Raw genomic sequence first — 22,484 nt, 5'->3', positions numbered from 1 at the left:
TTATATCATCACTGGGGAAATGAGTGGGCCCGACAAGAATCTGAAATACTTACAGAAAAGTTGATTAAAGAAGGCTTCATGAATGATTTTTATAAAATTTAATATCTGTGAGTTTTGCTGACATTTAAATAAATACCAACAAAAACAAAGTGCAATTAAACATTTGCCATAGCAAATAAAGTGTTATCAAGGTGTTCATTCTGAATCACAATTATATAAATACTGTATGTGCAACTGTGAAATAGATGGTCATATGAGGTATGACTCGCTGATTGGAGTCTTGAGTTTTGGATACTTTTGTTTTCAGCATAATTGCAAGTCCTGCTATGTGAATGTGAGTTATACTAGGCCTCCTTTCCCTGGACTTCAGTCTACTCTTTTCTGGTTTCTAGTTGTCTGTATTTTACTGACACCTTACTATAAAGTCCCCAGTGACTTTCCTCTCAACATGCCCGATGGCCCCACCTTGCTTAAGTCTTTGGGGTATTTAATTCATTGATTCACTGAATGTTTATGATCACCCACCAAGTGTTAGCATTAGGCACTGATTTGGCACATGGTAATGAAAAAAGGAAAGGATCCCACCAACACTACAAAACCAAACCAAACAAACAAAAACCTGAAACAAAAAACTCCAAACATAAAAACAAACAAAAATAAAAATAAAAACCAAACCAAGCCAGATAACGAAAACAGACTTGGTTCCTGACCTCAAACATCCTATTGTGTACTAGGAAAACTGACATCAAGTAAATAAGCACAGAGATAAAAATCCAATTAAATTGTGATGAATGCTATGAAAGAAAAGCACATGGTGTTCTGAGAAACAGTAACAGGGAGCCCAATTTAAGTAGGGGATGGAGGCAGCCACTCTGAGAGAACCTGAAGAAGGAGAAGGGGAAAAAATGTCCAAATAGAGAGAGAAATGGTAGCTTGGAAGATACGTTTGTTGGGCAACACATGAAGAATATGAATCCTGTTTGAATCTTTTCCTTCAAGCAACAGATAAAGAGGAAGAATTGTCAGTTACCACAAAGAAACCAAGCATCTCAGGCAATAAAGTGATACAAGGAGAAAGTGTGTATGGAGCCATATTTAAAAGAAGATTAAGAGAGAGTCTAACTTGAAACATTTTCTTCATTTTGGCATGGTTCAGAAAAAATAAGAGAGAACCAGATTGCTTGAGCTTACATATAAGAAATGTAAAATACATTATGTAGATATTCCAGCAGAAGAAAGAGGAAAGATGTTGGTTTCTGGTCAAACACCAGTTCTGCTACATTCCATCCAACACACCAGAGAATTTCTGGGAAGTTGGTTTTCCTTCTGACATACAGCAGACATCCCTTAATCCTTGATGGTCCATAAATGTAGGATACATCCATGCCCTCAGGAATGGGAGAGATGAGATCATTGGCTGAAAACGGTTTTATGTGTCTAGGATTGCAAACAATAATTATGAAAGAGAAACTGATAGTTTTTGCAGAAATGAAATTTCCTTTGTGTGGTTAGCACATGTGATTAAAACAAGAACTGCAAAGCATACTCACCACCCTGCTTGGGCTTTTCTGGATTTTAGGCACTTTCATTCTTTATTAAAACTAGGGAAAAGGTTTTTTCTTTCTTTCTCTTTAAAAGTTAGAAACAAAATTTTTTTCTAAGGTAGTAGCTGTCAACCTTGTCTATACACCTGAATTACCCTAAGCACTTCAAAAAACTCCATGTGCCTTGAAACCATATCAGGGACTATTCAGTGGGTCTGGGATGGGTTTGGGGCTCAGTAGTATTAAAAGCTTCCCAAGTGATTTCAATATGCTGCCTTTTGAACTACTTTTTTAAGACTTTACTTATCTCCTGTCTTTTTCCTCTTTAAAGTAATCCCTTTTCTGAAAATCAAATGAACATAAAAAAAAAGCTCAAATCATCAGATTTCTCAAAAAGGAGGAGCTTGACAAACTTCCACTAGAATGTTTATGATCAATCGTCTTGCCCTCATCAGCTTGCCTCAGAGGTGGTGATGGGTGGCTGGGCCGCAGGCCCCAGTAGGTAAGGGTGGTTTTGGCTGGAGGACTGAGCAGGGTTTCCCAAATATTCTCAGTCGCCACAACTTCTACATGACTCTACGTGTCTACAAAACAGTCCTACAGGACTAGTGTTCTTTTCCTTCGACAGACCACATATTCTAATCAGGCCTTCTGAAAATAGGGCCGCTGGGCCCATACCCATTTCCCCTACTTGCCATTCCTTCCCCTCACTTTGGTCTCAGTTTCCACTCGCAGATGCCAATATAGATATACAATCCTTTATCTGAAACCCTTGGGCCACATGTGCTTTGAAATTCAGAAAGTCTTAGGCTCTGGAAAGATGGGTTCTGCATTCCACTTTATACCCTCCCTCAGTGTGGCTGGAGGAGCCCTGCAGTCCAGCATTTCCATGTTTCTGCAAGAAACGCATGGCTACTCCCACGAGGGGGGCGGAATCAAGATGACAAGTAACATCACCTCTGCGAAGGTTGAGTTTTGCCACCAAATGACACTGCTAGAAACGTTATAAATAAAAAACTTGTTGATTTCAGAGCTCTTTGGATTCTGAATTGTGGATAATGGATGGAGGACCTGTGGTAGCAGCGTTATTTAAAACTTGTTTTGCAAAACTGTCTTTTCACTGATTTAACTAGTTCTCACTGCTTATAAAAAAAACATAGTAACATGAAGTTAAATGGATTTCTGTTGCCAGTTGCTTTCTTTTCTTTTTTATTTTGGTGTCATTAATCTACAGTTACATGAAGAACATTATGTTTACTTGGCTCCCCCCTTCCCCAATCTCCCCCATATACCCCTTCACAGTCACTGTCCATCAGCATAGTAAGATGCTGTAAAATCACTACTTGTCTTCTCTGTGTTGCACAGCCCTCCCCACACTATACATGCTAATCCCCTATACACTATACATGGAGAGCCAGAAGCCAGCTGGAGCTAATCATGCCCCCTTTCTTTTTCCCTGCCCTTGTCCCTCCCTTCCCACCGATCCTCCCCAGTCCCTTTCCCTTTGGTAACTATAGTCCATTCTTGGGTTCTGTGATTCTGCTGCTGTTTTGTTCCTTCAGTTTTCCTTTGTTCTTATACTCCACATATGAGTGAAATCATTTGGTACTTGTCTTTCTCCGCCTGGCTTATTTCACTGAGCATAATACCTTCTAGCTGCATCCATATTGTTGCAAATGGTAGGATCTGTTTTTTTCTTATGACTGAGTAATATTCCATTGTGTATATGTACCACCTCTTCTTTATCCATTCATCTACTGATGGACATTTGTTGGCTTCTTAATGTTAGTACTTTCCATTTGGTCAGAAATGGAAATCCCAGAGAGCCTTAGATTTCTTTTTTTGGGGGGAGTGTGTAAAACTAAAATAGATTAAACAAACAGACATTTAGAAACTGTTACCACTGAACCCTGGTGACTCAAGTTCAGAAACCTAAATAACTGACTTAAACCTCTGGTGGGCTATATTTGCCCATGGTTATCCTAGTAACTTTCCCTTCAGCCCCCAGGTATCTTTCCCCCTATAATTATGTTATATAGTCTTCATAATTATATTGGCTGAATTTCCATTGTATTGGTCTTCTTTATATCTATGAGGACATGAGACCAGGGAGTCCTGGGGGAGGTGAACCTGTTGTAGAAAATGAACCATTAAAACTGTGTAATCTCATTGTTTTCATAGTGTAGTGAGGCCCATGAGAAGTTTCAAATTTGAGTTTTGTGCATTTTTTCCCTATTAGATTAACTACTTCAGAGCAGATCTTCTTCCTGTGTAATTCTCAGAGCATGAGGTATAGTTGGTGCATGGTAAAAAAAATCCCATTGTTTTCTTGATAGTCAATAGTATATTTCTCTTTGGAATAAGTGGTCTTAAAAAAAGAAAATACCTCAGAGATTTCAGTATGCAAAAATAGGTCGTCAGAGTCATAAGTCTGGGGCAGGACAAATGGAGGGTAGAATTACTTTGCATTTTTTTAAAAAGCTGGTGTTGGTGAGAAGGGACAGAAAGGAGAGGATGTCTGTGCAACGTGGGAAATCAGCCAAAAGACTTCATGCAACAGGGTGGCTATCATTAACATCAACTCCAACTGCTTACATGTCAGCAGTGCAACCCCACTTCTTCACTTCTCTACACTTTATTCTACACAAAGCCTTTGTGTGAATGATTTGCTGTTGTTTGTGTGCAGAACTAAGGTAAGCAGTTCAAGAACCCACAGAGCAGTAAAGACAAAGTTGCATGATGCTGAGTGGAGAGCCAGAAGCCAGCTGGAGCAAGAGGTGGTCGTGAGGACAAGAAGAGAGGAGGTCGGACTTTCAGCAGGAGGTGTGTTGGAGACCAGTAGTCTTGTCTAGATTTTAAGAGGCAGGATGGCCTTGAATATCGTGTAGATTAAGTAGTAAATGCTCAACAGAAGTTACAAAGGACATTAAAAAATGATAAACACTGGACTTAGTAGAGTATTACAGTCATGTGGGCAATGGAAAGAGTCCTGAAGAGGGAATTAGAAGCTCTGGGTTTGAATTCTTTTTTCTTTTTCCTTCAACTTCCAGAATCTTTATTTTTCCTAGAATCTAGATATGGTGCACTTTAGTCGGGCAGTCCTCAATACTATTTAAGCCTCATACAGTAGGTTTTCTATATTACTTCAATATTTGTAAATGTGAGGATGCGCAATCCAATAACTAGGAAAGGAAAATTTGAGATTGTACTGACAAATTTACTCAATACTGATATAACTACACAATTTTATATGAAACACATAAATTTTAATATTACAGAGTTTGGCCTTTTTATACATAGCTGGGTCGTAAATGAAGATGCTCTTTGCTTGTCTGTCCTAACCTATGAACTCTTTCAGTCAACAGATACCTTCCCATAGTTTACACTATGTCCTTAAAAAACATAGGTGATTCTTCCTCTTAGAAAAGGTGAAAAAATCCAAAAAACGTTCACCTAGAAATATCAGATTTTGAAGTTTCAGCAGATGGAACACCAAAAGTAGATTAAATCATTTACTTACATAGCACTATAGGAATTTACAATGTTGACTGAAAGAAGATACAGATTTTTCACTAAACTTTGTTTAAATGGGTCTCAAAATTCTGTGACCCATTCAAATTGTTTCCATTAAAAATTGATGACTTAAAACTGCTCCTCCTCACATAATGGTCCATAAAATATTGCCCTTCCCTTCTGCAGGTTTTATGATGCATTATCATTGAACACTGTTTCACTATTAAATGGTTAACAGAAACAATATTTCTGAGACTGTTCTCCTACCACTGATGAAGACTGGAGTGGCTGGTGAAGAGATAATGGTCACTTTGGCTTCTGAGCTTTCTGGGTGGACTTGGTGACCTTTGAGCTCTAGCAGGCTTCTTGTCCACTGCTTTGATGACGCCCACAGCAAACATCTGTCTCATGTCACAAACAGCAGAATGACCCAGAAAAGGATAGTCAAAGAAGTGCTCAACAGACATGGGCTTGCCAGAAACTATATCAAAAATCTCAGCATCACCAGATTTTAAGAATTTGGGGCCATCTTCCAGCTACTTCCCAGAATGATGATCAATCAGTCTTCTGCTTCAGCTCAGCAAACTTGCAAGCAACATGAGCTGTGTGACAGTCCAGCACAGGTGCATAGCTGTCACTGACTTGGCCTGGATGGCTCAGGATAATCACCTGAGCTGTGAAGCCAGCTGCTTCCATTGGTGGGTCATTTTTGCTGTCACAAGCCATGGTGTCATAACATTTTTGACAGATACATTCTTGACATTGAAGCCCATATTGTCCCTAGGAAGAGCTTCACTCACATTTTTGTAGTGAATTTCAACAGACTGCTTCAGTTGTAATTTTGAATAGAGAGAGCAAAGGTGACTGTCAGTCCAGGTTTGAGAATACCAGTCCCCACAGGGACAGTATCAATACCACCAGCTTTGTAGATATCTGGAGGGGCAGACACAGGGCTGTCAGCTTGTTGAGTGGTGGCAGGATGCCATCCAGAGCTTCAAGCAGCATGGTTTCACTGGCATCTTTACAGGTGACTTTCCACTCCTTGAACAAAAACATGTTTGCATTCAACTCCAGCATGTTGTCACCGTTCCAACCAGAAATTGACACAAATGCTACTGGGTTATAATTGTAGCAAATTTTCTTAGTGTAGATGCTGACTTCCTTAAAGATCTCTTAGTTTTTCTAGCTGTAGGGTGGCTCGGTAGAATCCATTTTATTAACACCCCAATGAATTGTTTCACACCCGGTGAATAAGCCAGAAGAGATCTGCCCATTTTTGGAGATACCCCTTCAAATTCACCAACTTCAGCGCAACAGTCAGGACAACTCAGCCTGATATATGCCTATAATCATGTTTTTGATAAAGTCTTTGTGTCTTAAGGCATCAGGTCATATACTACTTGCTGGTCCCGAGTTTTATACAGAGGATATCAATGGTGATACCACACACCCACGTTCAACTTTCAGTTTATCTAAGACTCAGACATGCTTGAAGACTCTTTACATCTTAGCAGTCTCTGTCTCAATTTTTCTAAGGTTCTTTTGTTGATCCCACAACATCTATGGATCAGATGGCCTAATATATGTGTCCAGTGACAATGATAAAGATATGAGTCATTACCTTTCCCATATTGGCTTAGATCTAGTGGTGTTTTCATGACATCTGTGTTATGGCAGCAAATCTGTTGTGAAAAAGTGTGTTTGAATTCTGTGGCATGAAATTATTATATGACTTTAGGAGGACACTTAACTACTCTGAACTGTAGTTTTCTTATTTGCCAAAGAAGAAAAGAAACTAATTACTAGTTCTCTTATCTATAAAATGGCTCAGATGGTAAGTAAGATGGCCTAGGAAGGAGCACAGAATTTGGAATCAGAAATATTCATGGAAAATATACCTATGTTTGCATCCTGCTTCTGCCACTCAGTGGCTGTGTGACCGTCAGTTAGCTACTTAAATTCCTAAGCCTCAGTTTCTTCATCTATAAAGTGGTGATAATAACATCTATGCCTCAGATAGTTTTGAGAGGATCAAATATTTTAGCCTAGGTAAAGATGTTTGATAAATATCAGATCCATCTCTTTCAGATTTAAATTCAATTTCTTTGCTCAGTTTCCTTCTCCATGATCTCTCAAGAGAAACATTTCTGGTCCTGTTTTATAGGGTGGTCTAGTTCATACCAACATATGAAAAAGAAATAACATGAAGTAAGATTAATTCAACTTTGCATTTTGCCAATTATATGGAATTTAACAGCAATATTCCAATCCATATACTGCTGTGGTTACTGATTAAATGTACTAAGTATTAACCAAAAAGCTCTGTTTAAGGAAGGAGAGTTGATAAATTTTGCCTACAGATTCTTTCATTACTATATAGTTTCTATATCTAATATAAAGAATACTTTCCCAACATTAATTCTTAACCCCAAGTTGTTTGTTTTAATAATCCCGGAAGATACAGTACTAATTGAACTCTTCCTTGATTTTTTTTTTTTGCCTTGGAATAATTGCAGGCTGCAGCTGTCATTTACTTCACTCTTCACTCCATTAAGCCAGGCAAAGGTCTACTTAGATTTATAGTAAAAGGCAGCCCACAGACAAAGAAGGTGTGAAATCCTTAGTTCTCCTATGAAAGTGAAGTCCTTCTCTTTTTCAGGATCATCTCCTCACATATCTCATTAAACAGCCAGCCATCAAGAGGATGCCTCGGTCAGGATATCATTTATAGTAAAAAGCAGCCCACAGACAAAGAAGGTGTGAAATCCTTAGTTCTCCTATGAAAGTGAAGTCCTTCTCTTTTTCTGGATCATCTCCTCACATATATCACTAAACAGCCAGCCATCAAGAGGATGCCTCGGTCAGGACGTCATCTCACTAAGTACTGCATCTGCAGACTCACTGAGCAACAGCTAGAGTGAAGGGACAGGTCTATCTACTTCTGTTCAGTTCATATTTCTTGGGTATCTATGCTTCCTGTGTCCTTAGGGCCCAAGTGTCTTGGGATAGGAAAGGGAGCTCTTCCCAAGTGTTGACAGGCCAGTTTTCCTGTCTTAACTCTTCTGTGTCTATTTCCCGTTCCCTTTCACCCTCAGAGTGTATCTGAGTCTTACCTATCCAAGGAAGTGAGTATAAGAGTAGTGGGTCTGAGACTCGGTGGGAAGTGTGTGTGATCATACAGGACTGTGCAGATACATCGTTCTTGATTTGGCTTCACACTCTCATCCGCTACCTTAAAGGGGTGAGTATGTACTGTTATTGACCCAGCAGCTTTATAGTCCCATAGACTGAAAAAAGTTCTTAGCTGATTAAGAATTTCCAAATGATTGTTGTATTTCGAAAGTTGCTTTTCTAGGCATTGTGTTAATATATGCTGCGTATATTTATGATTTAATATTTCCTTTTATTTGTATGGACCATATCTTTCTTTAATAAATATTTATAATCCTGAATTCTCATTCTTATGAGAAATGAGCAGATTTTTTTTCTCTACCCTGTTTTCATTAGGATGGTAATGAAGTGCAAAGATATTTGGCGCTGATTTAGTTAATTTTGCTCTGGAAATCCACAATGCCTTTAATTATAAATATACATTGAACTTAGAGGTTCAGTGTTTCAATGTGAGTATAACATCAACAGTACGTCTTAGATTCTGACTGATGAGCAGGAAGACCTTTGTCAGGTCAGTGTGACCAAATTGTGCCAGTGTATCTTGATCAAATAAGGGAAATGAGACACAAAACAAATTAGTTTTAGGGATCTAGAATTAATAACTAAGTGAGAATGTAGTTTAGGGACTCTAAATCTGGAACTATCAAACTTTTAAACAGGCCATTTTGCAGAAGTTGATTATTTTGAAACTCAGCACAATTTCACATAGCATTGAAATTATAAGCAGTGGTTGCTTTCTTGGGGCACTGTATACATTTACAAATGTGGAGTATAAGGCCTAGGAATCTAGAGTATGGTGTAGGCATGGGATAAGGAAGGCAGCAGTTGTGGTGGTGCTGGAAGGAGGTTGGGCTTAGACAGAGCACTGGGGTGGGCACTCAGAGCTGGCTGGGACATGAATCCCGATGGCTTGTTCTAGAGATGGCCCTTGGCACCAGGGCCTTCTGATTGATTGACATCTGAGCAGCAACCACAAAGCCATATCAATTCAACTTCCTGAAAACTTTTTAAATCTGTGCAAGTCTCTTTATTTTTATTACAACCACCATAACACCATATCTCACCAGGACTCCTGGAACACCTTTCTAACCAATCTGCTCTATATCTACTCTTTCCCACCAAATCTTCATAATATAACCAAACTGATCTTTTAAAGACTCAATTTTTAGAGAATCATGGCTATATTTGAATCTGTCAATGATTTCCCACTGTCCTTACAATAAAGCCCCAAATACTTATGGAGGCCAACAATACCCTCCACAATGGGCTTTCTCCAACTTCCCAACCTCATGTTGGACAATCCATTACACTGATCTTACTTCCATGTCTTGGAACTTTTGTTCTGGAATATGCCAGCCTTTCATGTTGGGACCTTCATGAATGATGTCCCTGAAACACTTCCCCCAAACTCTCTGCCTGATCTGGGGGCATAGGTAGGTTCTCAGAACTATTTAGTCAATAATTAAAGTCCATAATCATACAACAAGATAGAGGCCTGTCACACACTGATTAAAATGTTAAACTGGATTTATTTGATCTGAAAGTCTTCATTATTTCCTGCACACAAATAAACATACCATAAATAAAACAAAATTCACACAGTATTATGTTATTCTGTAAATGTTTGGGATGGCTATTTAATCCTTAGAGCTAACGTTTTATTTCATAAGAGTTCAAACATGAATCATATCTTGATAATTCGCAGCAGAGTAAAGAAATTTTGATCAAAACATTTAAATTACATTCAATGCTATTGTAAGGTAGGAGGATTTCTTAACTCCATAACAAGTGGTTGTAATGAAAAGGAGATCTTAATTCATTTGGCTGAATCATTGACATTTTGTTAAATAGTTATTAATAATGTAACTAATGTTTAATATAAAGCTAATTCTATTTAGGGTCCTTAATTGATGTCCTTTGGGCCATAACCAGACTGTAAACATGTTCCGCTTAGCCTATACAGTATTAGAAAACATTTGAGGCAGTATTTAAAAATTGGGAGAATGAAAATTGAGACTTCTAGCTTCCAAAAACCTGAGAGATTTGGTGACCTGGGATTAACACAGTCCTTTCCTGGCAACAAAGAGCTAGAGTGGAATGGCAGGCTCTTCTTTTAGTGTGCAGTGGTCTCAACCCGGAGTGCATTAGCATCTCTTGGCACACTCCTTGAGTGCTGCAGAGGAGCCTGTGGTCCAGCGTGCTGCGGTCTGAAAGCCTGCACTTCTGTCATGCTCCCCGGTGGTGTCGATGCTGCAGGTCAGGGGACTTACTTTGAGAACCCCTGAGGTAGGAAATGTGCTTTCCAGGAAAACCTGGTCCTTCCACTTCTTGTCAGTTCCCCTAGCCTGGGGAATACCTACTTGCCATTTATCATTAAGCTCACATTATTAACTTTGGTATGTTAAGAGAAATATTTTCCGCCATACATCTCTCTAAACCTGGGGAAATTTTTTAAGAAAAGAAACATGTCTTTGTGGAAGCTAAGAATATTTCAACATGTTTATCATGCAAACACTTGGCTCTTTTCGTTCATAGGCATTTTCTGCGTGACTGTGGGAGCCTTTGAGTCCATGAGCTTGGTTCCGTGGCAATTTCAACACACAAGGAGAAATTGCCAACAAACTTGGGCAGTAGAACTTTGACTTTGAGTCATTCAGGCCCAAGTTTGAACCCAATTGCTGTTTACCAGCTCTGATCATGGAAAGCTTCTGAATCTCATTTCCTCATCCATAATGTAGGGATTTTAATGATACCTACTCCACTGGATTACTGTGGAATTAAAAGCTTGACTGTAAGGTGCCTAGTACACAGTAAGTCTCAGTAACTGTTATCTACCAATGTTGTTGATACTTTAATACAGATTTTAAACTGATAAAACCGTAAGCTAGAAGGAAAGGAAAGAAATTTAGCAGAAATGGAAAGCATTAGGAACCTGGAAAAGCTGGATTAGGAAGGTTAGAATTGAGACTTCTAGCTTCCAAAAACCTGAGAGATTTGGTGACCTGGGATTAACACAGTCCTTTCCTGGCAACAAAGAGCTAGATATTTGCAATAAATACAAAGGACAGAGTAGAGCCTCAGTCATTTGTAGAGTCAGAAAAATAAGGAAGGGCTGTCTATTGCTTGAGGAAATTTGTGTAGTGTTAACAGACAACAGAAAAAAACCCCAGAACTATCAACCTTGTGTTTTAATTTTTTTTCTTCTTGGTCAAAGAGAAGTATTTTCAGTCACAAAGGGAAGAATAAGCATTGGTAAGAGGAGTCTAAGTTCTTAGACAGAAAGAGAGCTACCCAAATGAGTTCATATTGCTCATGTCATAGGCAACCGGAAAGAAGAGCAGGTAAGATTATGGCTACAAATGGTGATCTAGGAGGCATCGCAGAGCATGAGCACATGTCCAAACAATGACACAGAAACAGATTTTATCCTGATTCCCAAAAGAAAACAGAAGAGTCTACTTGTAATTTCATGAATTATAAACCAATAAGCTCTCTGTTTATCCTGAGCAAAATAGTAAATGGATTGTTTGTGAGCATTTAGGAAAGGAAAAGAATGACCAGAGTTGACACTGGTTCATAAATGTAAGTTTTGTCAGTACATTCATTTTCCTTTCTGATAAAATTATTAGGCTAATAAGGTCATGGAAAAGATTCACTCGTTTAGCAAATATTTATTGAATACTACCTAGGTGTAGGCATATTGCCTGAATGTTTTTCTTGGAGAAAAAGGCAATATGTTTATTTATTAATGAATAGGAGATTGAATCAAACATTCTAGGAAGGAATGAGACAGAGATCTGACCAGGTATACCAAAAGGAATGGTTTCTGTGCCAAAATTGGAAACACAGGAATTGCTGAATGGGGTCATTGTAAAAAATTTCGTTTTTAGACTTGTGTTTAAAATGTTTAAAATGCTGTGGGTGGAGATGTCTATTAACATACAGACATGGAGCTCAGGAGGCCCTGGACCGGAGACTCGGATCTGGGAATCATTAGCTCGTATGGTTGCTGAGATTTTTACAGTCACTGGGATTTTTCAAAAGAGGGTGTAGAGTAAGAAGAGAGCTAAGGTGAGAACGTAGGTAGCAGTAAAGTTTAAGAAGAAAAAGAACTTCCAAGAGGCCTTGAGAAGCACAGGCAGGGAAGTGCGCAGAGAGCCAGAGACAGTCATACTGGCCGCCCGGGGGGAGAGATGCCTGTCTTCTCAGGAGAGCGCAGTGGGATCTGGGACACATGGTCTCCACCTGATGCCCATCGGCATGAACGTGGTCACAGGGTGTGGGAGAGGAAAAGGGGGCTGGGCAGAACGGCCAGGAACGAACAATCTGCAAAGATGGTGAAATAGGAGAACGAGGAGGAGGGGAAAGAAACTGGTGGAGAAATAGATTCATATGGTGATTTTTAAAAACTGAAGCTAACAGGATATTGAGTAGGCAGCCAAAACACTCCACCATAACTGAGACACCGGAGCAGCGCAGGCGGAGCAGACAGCCTGGAAGCAGGGCGATGCCTCCGGGGAGCGGGCAGAGTGCTGGGCAGGCAGGACGCTTTCCTGGGCGAGGAGGTGTATCTCCTGTCCTCTCTCCTGTGCACTGCCTCCTAAAATGGCAGTAAATTAACCTTTTTCTTTATTTAAGAATGGATTTTAAAAGCAAAGTGAACTGAATCAACATTTTTCAATTTGAACATAAGAACCATGTGGTCAGTTGATAGTCATACAAGTGAAAAGCACCTGTTGGATTCTGTAGCTGACTTTGAATTCACTAATAATGTTAATAGTAATAGTAGAGATAGCATTTTGAGCATTTATTATGTTAGGTAGTTACAGATATCTATTGTACTGATAGTAGATCTATGAATCTCACTCTACAAACTCAGTTAATCTATAAAAATAAACATTTCTTGTAACTTAATTATGTTTAACCCTCCTACTGCCGGGTTAATAGTAAATTCAAGTAATTTTTAGCTTGGACCTCCTGTGGGGTTGAGACAAAGGACCTAGAGAGATCTACGCAGGGCCTTGGCCAGTGACCTGGGGGGCAGGGAGCCTGCTGAGCCTGCGTCGTCTGTTCCCACAGGGTTACCCCGAGAGAGTTGGCCTGCAGCAGGGCCCGTCAGGACTGGAGGCTCTCACGGATGTTCTGCCACGTCACTTAAGGACTGCAGCGGTAAGAGGTGACAGATCGTTGCAGGTAAACTCTTTGCTAAGTTGTTTCCGCTTTGGGGTATTGGTACCTCCCAGCCGAACAGCCTAGAAAAAAGGGAACTTGGCCTCTGGAGCTATCTTCCTGTCTGTTCCCTTTGCCTACTTTTCACTCTACTTCCCTCAGCCCAGGAAAATCCTATTTTAGGCAGAGTGGAAGAAATGATGGCTCCCTGACCCCTGTCTCTTCCACGCATTTTGTCTATACATCATTCCCCAAGCCCTGTAGGCCCACAGACACAGTGCTCATTGGCTGTTTCTACGTTCTGACCAGGGCATCCCTTTCCTGAGGCAATGAGCTCAGTTGTGCCCATATACTTGGGAAAGGGGAAATACCAGCAGAAAAATGTGCCAAAATAATCATACCAGCCCATAAACACAGAGTTCTTTATTTTTGTAGCAACAGAATTAGAAAATTAGGTAGGTTCTTAGATATTTACATGAAAGGGTTCCAAATTTAAGATACTATAGTTGTAGTAATGTTACTCTAGGCCATTGGTTTGTGCTGCCAGGAAGGAAGGGGAAAGCCCTGGGAGGCTTTTGAGGCAGACAGCAGCAGTGGGTCAGACATCAAGAGAAAGGGCTATGGCCCCGCTTGGTTTGAGAGTGCTTGGCAAGATTCTTAAGAAATAACAGTGATTAAAACTGAAAACTTTCATCTGCTGCCTAACTGTGGACTCTGCCTCCTCTCTCAAAACCTCAAGCCATTACCTGGAGGTTTTCTCTTCTCTGCCATTCAGTTTCCATTCGATTTCTCTTCTGACTGTGCCTTCTCAGGATGTCTCCATCCTCGGTGCCTCTCTCTCTCCTTCCTCGGGGTCACGACCATCATGTATCATGGTAGCCTGTGGAATTTCAGGCGGCCTCATTTTCAGTGAGCATTTATCAGCGTGAGGTGTTCAGAGCCCCATGATAAGGTTTCATATATCGTAAACCTCAAGGGGCTAGAGATGGAGGATGCATAATCCAGCACAGCATGTCCCAAATGGCCTCTATATTATTGCTGCAGGAGTTTGAGAAGGGCATGAAGCAGAACTCTCAGCTGCTGAGTCAAAAAGGTATGCATTTGTGACACTTGAATTGCAGCTGTTTTTTGGAACTCCACCTAAAAATAGCACAAGCTCAATCTGCAGAAATTCTGACTGAGTTTCAAGTCAGAATTCGAAACTGAGTGGATATGCCTGAATCAAGAAAGATGAGTTATTCTTAGACTTTTATAAGCAACTGAGAAGGAAGTCTCTAGCTCAACAACTGTCAGCAATTAAGTCAAATAATATCTATCTCCAAGATACATGCGTTGAAGATTAAGCGAGCCTGTATTGCTGAAAGAACACTGATTGCCATTCTGATACTTGCTGGGATTATTCATCATTACTGTATATTCAAGATATAGCAGGTGTCTTCACATTTTGGTCTGGCTACTAATTCCAGAGAGAGGTCTTTCCTGACAAACTGATCACTCTGGTATTTAAATCAGATTCTGAAACCTCAGAATACCAAAGCACCCAATTTAAAATGCTATTTAAGATGACTGTCCTATCTTTTATGTTGGATTTTTGAAAATAATTCAATCAGAGAAGTATTTTGATGTTGCAAATACCTACACATCAGCTCATCTACTTTAAAATTAATCAAAATATTAAGGCATCTTCACAGAAATTTCTCATATTCATACAACAAGGCAATAGTTATTTACTTCCTGGTACTCTAATATGTTTTGGTAAATCTCTACATGACTTGTATAAAAGCAATAAAAGCTAGTTTCATGGTACTCCATTGTCAGAATAATGAATGCTTTAAAAATACGTTGATACAAAGCCTGTCCAATTCTTTCCCTTGGGTTCTGAAGAATGTGCACTTGTGGGTCTTAGAAGGAAGGAAACTTCCTGTACCTTCTTTGGAGCTGGGCTTCTAGCTAGTGGGAGCAGAGAATGGCTAAACTGTTAAAAGTTTAACAGCCAGCATCTCTCAGCATCTCTCAAAGGTACTTAGGGAACTAGTTGCTGAAACTGAGTAGCATCCAGACAGCACCCCAGAGAGAGTACACTGGAGCTTATCATCCCACACGATTACATATTCAAATCGGTTTGAATTCCCTGGGCACCCATGGGGATGTCATGTGAGGTAGTAAAGAAGCATGCTGTGTAGGGTCAGAAGCACTGGAGGAACCTGGTCTAACATTAAAAATGTGGTACAGATATTTCCCTAAGGTGAAAAAGTCCCACAACCATGAAAATTCAGACATCCAGGAAAGAGCTGTAAATGTAAAAATGAGGTTGAATTTCCAAGTGACATGTGATAATCTTTTTCAGTACGTTAAGAATTCTACCTTGCCTTTGCAAGGATTTCTTTTTCTTGAATGCTTCATATACAGCTCTTTAAGATGCTCCTACTGCAGCCAGGTAAATTAACACATACCTACCCTGCCCTCTAGACTAGAAAACCCCAGGTATTATGAGTAAATGTCTGTGACATTTTGGTTAATTGGAGCTGGTGTTGGGGGAACTTTTGAGCATTAGTGGCTACAGGCATAACCTTTGCTTATTTTCACTAATGTGGTTTGAGAGGGTTCAGGGTTGTGTTGGAAAGTGTGGGCAGCGGCAGGGGAATTTGGAAAACACATGAAGTTTACTAGCTTTGTATGTTTGTGACCTTTCAATGGTGAAATATAAGAACTTTGCAAAATCATGTTTCAGTGATACAATAAATAGAATATCAGCATATAGGTGATAAAGAATACAATCTGTTTGTAACACATTGTAGGGTTAAAACTCCTTATCAGGTTTGCTGCTGTTTCACCTGGGAATATCCAAGCAAACCCAACTGAGATGTGCATGGGAGGATAAACCACAGGAGGAGGGAGCTGGATTAGAAGGAGGTGGGACCTGGAGAATCAAATGGAGGCGAGGAATTTGGACTCAGCCCAGAGAGATCTAGAAGGTACAACAGACTGCAGGTGATGGACTGCAATAGGCAGTCTCATTGTTATGGAAAATACTGGAAAACCTGGACTGGATCGCTGATGGAAGAACCAAGCGGCACTCGAAGGTCTTGGAGTGTTGAGGTTTTATTTCACACCGGTGGGCTCAGAGAGGAGTAACCTCCCAAGGCCTGATTCCTGAGCACAAGCAAAGGGAGTAATTTATATTATTTTTATATGTGGCATTTTGGCATGCGCAGGGCAAAGCAGGAGCCTGGAGGAAGGGAGGAGGGAGCTGGGGGGCTCTGCCAACCAGGGGCAAAAGCGGTTTGCTGACCTTGACGGCTGTGTTGAGTGTTTTCCTTACCATCAGGAGAACCATCTCCTCAGTTGCTGTGAGATGCTGGCGCTGCCCCACAGAAACATCTCATTAAAAATTTTCTAGTTATCTACATTCTAAAAAAATAAAAAGAAACAGGTAAAATAAGTTTTATTTTATATTTTAAAATTCTGAAATTATATTGAACCCAGTATATCCAAAATATTATCCTGTCAAAAATGTACCCATAACGCCCAGCAGCCACACGTGACTACAGACAGCACTGAGATCAGTGGGTCTGTCACCACTTGGGTGTCTTCCAGGCCAGAGGAAGGCTCGACTCATGAGGACTGATGGAGACCGGTATGTTAGCTGGTGATTCACAAAAGAGAATTATATATGTTAGAAATCCATTAGAAAACTGCTACCTCATTTGTAATCAAAGTTATAAAAAATTAAAATATGAGTAAGATGCTATTTCTCACCTGTCAAAAGGGCCACTTTTAAAAAGTAGCAGCTGGTTGGAGATGTGCTAAAATTCATATATTGCTGTAAGTGTAAATTGGTATAACTCATTTGGAAAGCAGTTTTACATTTCATGTTAAGAGCTTTGAATTGTTTTTTCCAACTTCTAAGACTCTATAATGGAAAACAATAAAAACAATTATTGAGTTTTATTATATAACAGCATACTTAGCACTTCATATGTTTTAAGTCTTTTAGTCTTTACAACTCTATGAACTAGTTATTATCCAATTTTAATCCTATAAAAATAACCCAAAATTTGGGAAAAATTATGTGTCTATGTTATTATAGTATTGTTAAAAGAAGAAAAAATACAAACAAAAAACTAGGAAAAAACCTAAATGTCTCAAATCAAGGAATGGTTTCTTAAGTGAAACTACTCAATGGAATTGATGTATTTACTAAAGTGTTCTTTAAGAATATACAATGCCATGGAAAAAATGCATGTGTTAGTCTGCTGTCATTCAACAAAGCTGCATAACAAACAGGTACTAAATCTGGGTGGCATACAACAGTAAGCATTTATTTCTCATGCACATATTTGCAGGTCAGTTGGGGTATGGCTCGGCTCTTGGCTCCAGGTAAGCTGACTTTGGTTTTAGCTTCATTTATGATGCACTGTATTCATTTTGGAGCCCAGGTTGAAGGGGCATCTGCTATCAGGGGGAAGCTCTTCTCATGGCAGATTCCTGGAGTGAAAGACAGCAAGAGAGCAAGAAGGCATGAGTGACTGCACAGCACATCTAAGTATCTACTTGCTTCATGTCTACTAACTTATTGGTCAAAGGAAGCCATACGGTGAAGTCTAAAGTTGAGGAGTTGGGAGCTATCCTCTGCCTGCCACGAGAATGTGCAAGAATGTGTATGTATAATTCTATTACAAGAGAATAAAGATTTGGAACCAATAATGCAGTCTACTGCAGTCTGCTCTCCATCACTGTTATTCACATCCTTTCCACATATACTCACCCCCTTTCCATTCTAACATTCTCCAAAATCTCATCCCATTATGGCATTGGGCTAGCAATTAGCATCACTTGATCTATGTCACCTCCAGATGTGATTCCTCTTGGTCTAGGAGACCTTTGAACTACAAAGGCAAGTCTTAATCTCCTTCTCCCACACCCAACATACAAAAGTGTAACAGGAACAACATGACCACAATAAATGCCCCATTCAAAAAGGGGAGGAGTGAGAAGCACACAGCAGACATGGGTTTATAAGCAGCTGTGAAATCCTGGGAGGCTACTGCTGCCAGGTTTCCCTACCTTGGGGGAAAGGGAATGTTCTTTGAATTGAATCCCATTACTGCTCTGTGGGAGGACCCTAGTCAAGATTTCCCCAGGCTCTTGTCTCCACTCTGTAGGAGGGCCTTATTTGCCAAAATTCCCCCTAGAACATGTCTGAAGATGGCTTTGGAGAATATGCCTGGTCTGGTGGCTGAGCAGCCTTCTCAGCCTGCTTCCTGCTTGAAGAAAGTCGGGGGGAGAGGAGTCCTGAGGTATTTTTGTATCTCAAAAAATCACAGTCACTTTTAGTTCAAGGTGACAAATTTTCTCAAGTAGTTTAATTTTTCATCCCTGCAAATCCTAGGATTTCTGGGCTCTGTCCACTCAGTTCAGTCTGCAACCCAGCCATTTTTCCCCTGAGCCATCTCTTACAGTTCCTATTCAGGGCAGTCAGCAGCAAAGCGCTCAGCCTTCCAGCATCTGCTCATCATCCCAGCTTTATCAGGTCCATTTTCTGTCTTCTGGTTTGCTGCAAGTAACAGTTATAACAAATGCTTCACTACTGTGTAACACCGATCAACATTTTTCCAGCCACCTAGAACAGTTCCCTTGTTACCTGCACCCAAGTACTAAAGCCAGTGGCACATAATTTGGGGTTTATTATGAAAACACCCAATTTCTAGTAATAACTTCTATTTTACTAATGCCACAATAATGCTATGTAACAACCACGCACAAAATCTCGGAGGCATGCAGCAATAAGCATTAGTTTCCTACTTATCTGGGTTGGCTGGGGTTTAACTCGGTTTCCAGCTGAGCACTAATTGGCTGAGCTCCTGGTCTTGAGTCAGGTTCAGGTCTGCTCTACTTGTGGCTGTTCTGCAGCCATGGCTGTGAGCTTGCCTCCTCATGGACAGCCACATCAGCACATTTTGAGCCTCTGCTTGCATAATGTGTTAATCATGTCTTATTATGTTGTATTTTTGATGCTTTGACATCTTGGAAGGGATTGCTCTCCCAGGATTAACCAGCTCCTGAAGATAGCAAATAACTAGCCTTCCAGTGTACCTTTCATATGTAAACCAATTCAGAGGCCATAACACCAAACCATCACCTTTATCAACTCTTGGATTTTGCACCAATATTCTCCTGTCCCAATCACCCCATGGAGGGGTGGCAGACTGTTAGGGATAGCCCTTGGACCATAGGGCCCACTGAAATTATTAAAACCAGCCAAGCTTGTTCATCCTGCCTTACCTGTTCCTTCCCATGGAATCCACAATCAAAAAGTCTCTCCCACAGTTCCCCTTGTTCCGTCTGCCTCCTGACGGACTCTGCTGCTTCTCGGTGTAGCCTGTGATATGGCATGCCCCTTTCTCTTGGGATCTGTGAATATGACAGACTTTCTTCTCAATGCATGCTATTTCCTAATCTATCGGCCTTGTCATCCTAAATAACAAAACCTGCATTTAAAAACACTTGTCCACTAATATTCCTTTGACCAAGTTAAGTCATTTGGTGAAGCCCAAATTCAAGATGTGGGAAGTACTCTCTGTCTACCAGCTGGGCAAGAATGAATGCATATTTCTACTAGAAGGAATTGTTCACTAGAGTGCCAAGAGTGCAGATGTTTAATTCTATTAGATGGCAGTGAAGAATTGGGATGAATAATTCAATCTGCTCCCCTGAGTAAATATATGTATGTATGTATATAACGTTAGATAATACATTAAGACATTTCAAATACGTAAAACAATCTTTGCAGAGAAGTGTTGAAGGAAAGACATTAAAATGTTAATAGGGCTTGTCTTTGGGTGCTAGGACTGTGGATAATTAACATTCTTTCTTCCTCTATTTTATAAATTGTCTTTCATGAGAATATATTCATTTTAAAAATTAAAATGTACCATATTAATTAGAAGCTGAGTCTTCTAAGTATTAACTAAAATGGCTTGAATTATCTTCTGTTTAAGATTGGTAATGGTCCTAAAAGCTTTGGGAAGGAGGATTTGCTGCTGATTTCACCTGTGAGAACAGAAAGGTTGCCAAAGCAGGGAACCAGGCAGGATCTGACGTGGATCATCTTTTTTTCTTTGCTCCTGAAGTGTAATACACAGATCACCAGCACTGGCATCCCCTGCCCACTTGTTAGAATATATATACGTATATATATTTGCATAAAAGTCACCTAGAGGATCATCTCAAAATATAGATCTGACACAGTAGGTCTGGTGTGAAAAGTCTGAAACGGGTCTTAGATAACGGGGCTAAAATCAAGTTGTAGGGCTGCAGCCCCTCTGGCAGCCCTGGGGGTAGAATCAGTTTCCATCTCTTTTCCAGCTTCTACAGGCTGCCTGAGTTCCTTTGTCTCCTTCTGTTTACAAAGCCAGCAATGCGGGTAGTGTATCTCACTGCATCTCTCTTTAACCAGCTCTCTTCTGCCTCTCAATTCTATTTTTAAGGACCTTTGTAATTACAGTGGTCCTACCAGGACAGTCCAGAATAGCCTTGCTATTTTGAGGTTAGCTGATTAGCAACTTTAATTTCATCTGCTACCTGAATTCTCTTTGTCATGTCGTGTGAGCTTCCAAGGATTAGGACATGGGGGGCCATTATTCTGCCTCCTACACCAGTGAACTTTGCCCAACTTGGGAACACTTCTATTACTTGTACATTTCATGAAGCTGAGCCAGAGAAATAAGGAAAACTTCAGAGAAAATGAAAGAACTGGTTTTTGCCTTAAAGGAATTGGAAAAATGTTTTTATTTTTTCAATCATCTATTGCAAATTAATCCTCAATTCATTAGGGAACGCAGGGTGGAAGAGTGAGTGAGAACGTCCGTAGAAATCAGAAGCCCTAATTACCAGGCTTCTGTTCCATTATGAGGCAGCATGGAGTACCGCAGAGGTTGAGGGAGTCTATGCCTATTTCCATTTTTGCCAGTGTCATATTGTAGTATTATGAATACTTAAAAAAAAATCTCTCTCCTCTCCAGGTCACTGTCTTAATCTCTACAACTCTTTCTCATATGTAAATATGGGTTAACTGTATCCCTTTCATCCAATACCATTGTAGTGGTTTAATCAATGTTAAAATATTCTTTGGCATCTGCATGCAGAAGTTATTAAATTTCAGTGACAAATATAGTGGTAATGAGGACTAGCTCACCAATATTTCATCATATGTGCAACTTTTTTCATTAATTAACTGCATAAATCATCAATGGCTACATACAGTATTATCCCTCTAACCAGAACAGCCAGCTTCTTTCATCTTTTAGATATCTCATATTGGACTAAGAAATATAAACTAGAGAGAGCTGTCTCTTATAAAAAAAATTCCCAGAAAGCATTGTTTTATGTGGCAAGCATAATGATTGCATGCAATAAAAAATCCTTGAATGGTCTCACTTGTTCTAAGATTATTCACGCAGCAATTATGCTATTGATGAAAATCTGTTTTTATGATAATGTATTACAGCTATTCTGCACCCACTCAACAAAGCATAGTATAATGCTTGCAATCTTCCTCAGGACCCGTCTTTCTAAGATACCTATTCAGCTCCTTGATTAGAAAGAGCTAAAGAATATAAGCATTTAGAAAGAGAGAGATAACAAATCAGCTGAAATCTACAATGAATTGGAACTTGTAATTTTAAAGTGAAGAATCACAAAAGAGAGAAATTGTTGAGCACTCTGACTTATATTCTAGCTGATCTTACTTAGTACAAATGCTGTCCAAGTGAGTCCTGAAATTGTGTATATGAAACGAAGGAAGGTTTGTGTTTACAGGTTACTAAGAGCAGAAGGGTTTTCCCAGCTCTGATCTTAAATTTGGCTTTGGAATGCTCTAAGTTTTAAAGTAACAATTAATATTGCAAGTGAGTATTTTTATTTAGTTCTTAAGGTTCTTACTTTTTTTTTTTGGTGGAGTATGTAGCACATTAACGTATTTCACTTTACAAATAGTTATTGTGCTTGTTTTACCTGAGTGAGTCTACATGAAAACAAAGTTGAAGCTCATTATTAGAAGATAGGCTCCCTAATATTAAAGAGGTT

At 39.8% G+C, this 22,484-nt stretch overlaps 1 long non-coding RNA gene and 1 pseudogene across 6 annotated transcripts in view; one reads left to right on the top strand and one right to left on the bottom strand.

Moving 5' to 3' along the window:
* The window catches only part of LOC118917646 (uncharacterized), an 86,151-nt gene extending 68,047 nt beyond the window's left edge, over nt 1-18,104 (top strand). The window contains exons 3-8 of one of the 6 annotated variants that reach the window (XR_008993453.1): nt 4,231-4,367; nt 7,717-8,298; nt 10,764-11,038; nt 13,308-16,372; nt 16,726-16,830; nt 16,930-18,104. This is a non-coding gene — a long non-coding RNA (uncharacterized LOC118917646). Of the gene's footprint in view, nt 1-4,230; nt 4,368-7,716; nt 8,299-10,763; nt 11,039-13,307 lie in introns of all 6 variants that reach the window. The other 5 variants (XR_008993454.1, XR_008993451.1, XR_005026860.2 and 2 more) reach the window with 5 other exon arrangements.
* Nucleotides 5,244-6,687, bottom strand: LOC118917645 (elongation factor 1-alpha 1-like; annotated as a pseudogene).
* Nucleotides 18,105-22,484: the final 4,380 nt, after the last annotated feature.

This window comes from Manis pentadactyla, chromosome 13 (genome assembly GCF_030020395.1).
Source record: "Manis pentadactyla isolate mManPen7 chromosome 13, mManPen7.hap1, whole genome shotgun sequence".
NCBI classification, from domain to species: Eukaryota; Metazoa; Chordata; class Mammalia; order Pholidota; family Manidae; genus Manis; species Manis pentadactyla.
The sequence above is the reverse complement of the archived record's forward strand: the minus strand, read 5'-3'. Positions and strand labels throughout refer to the sequence as shown.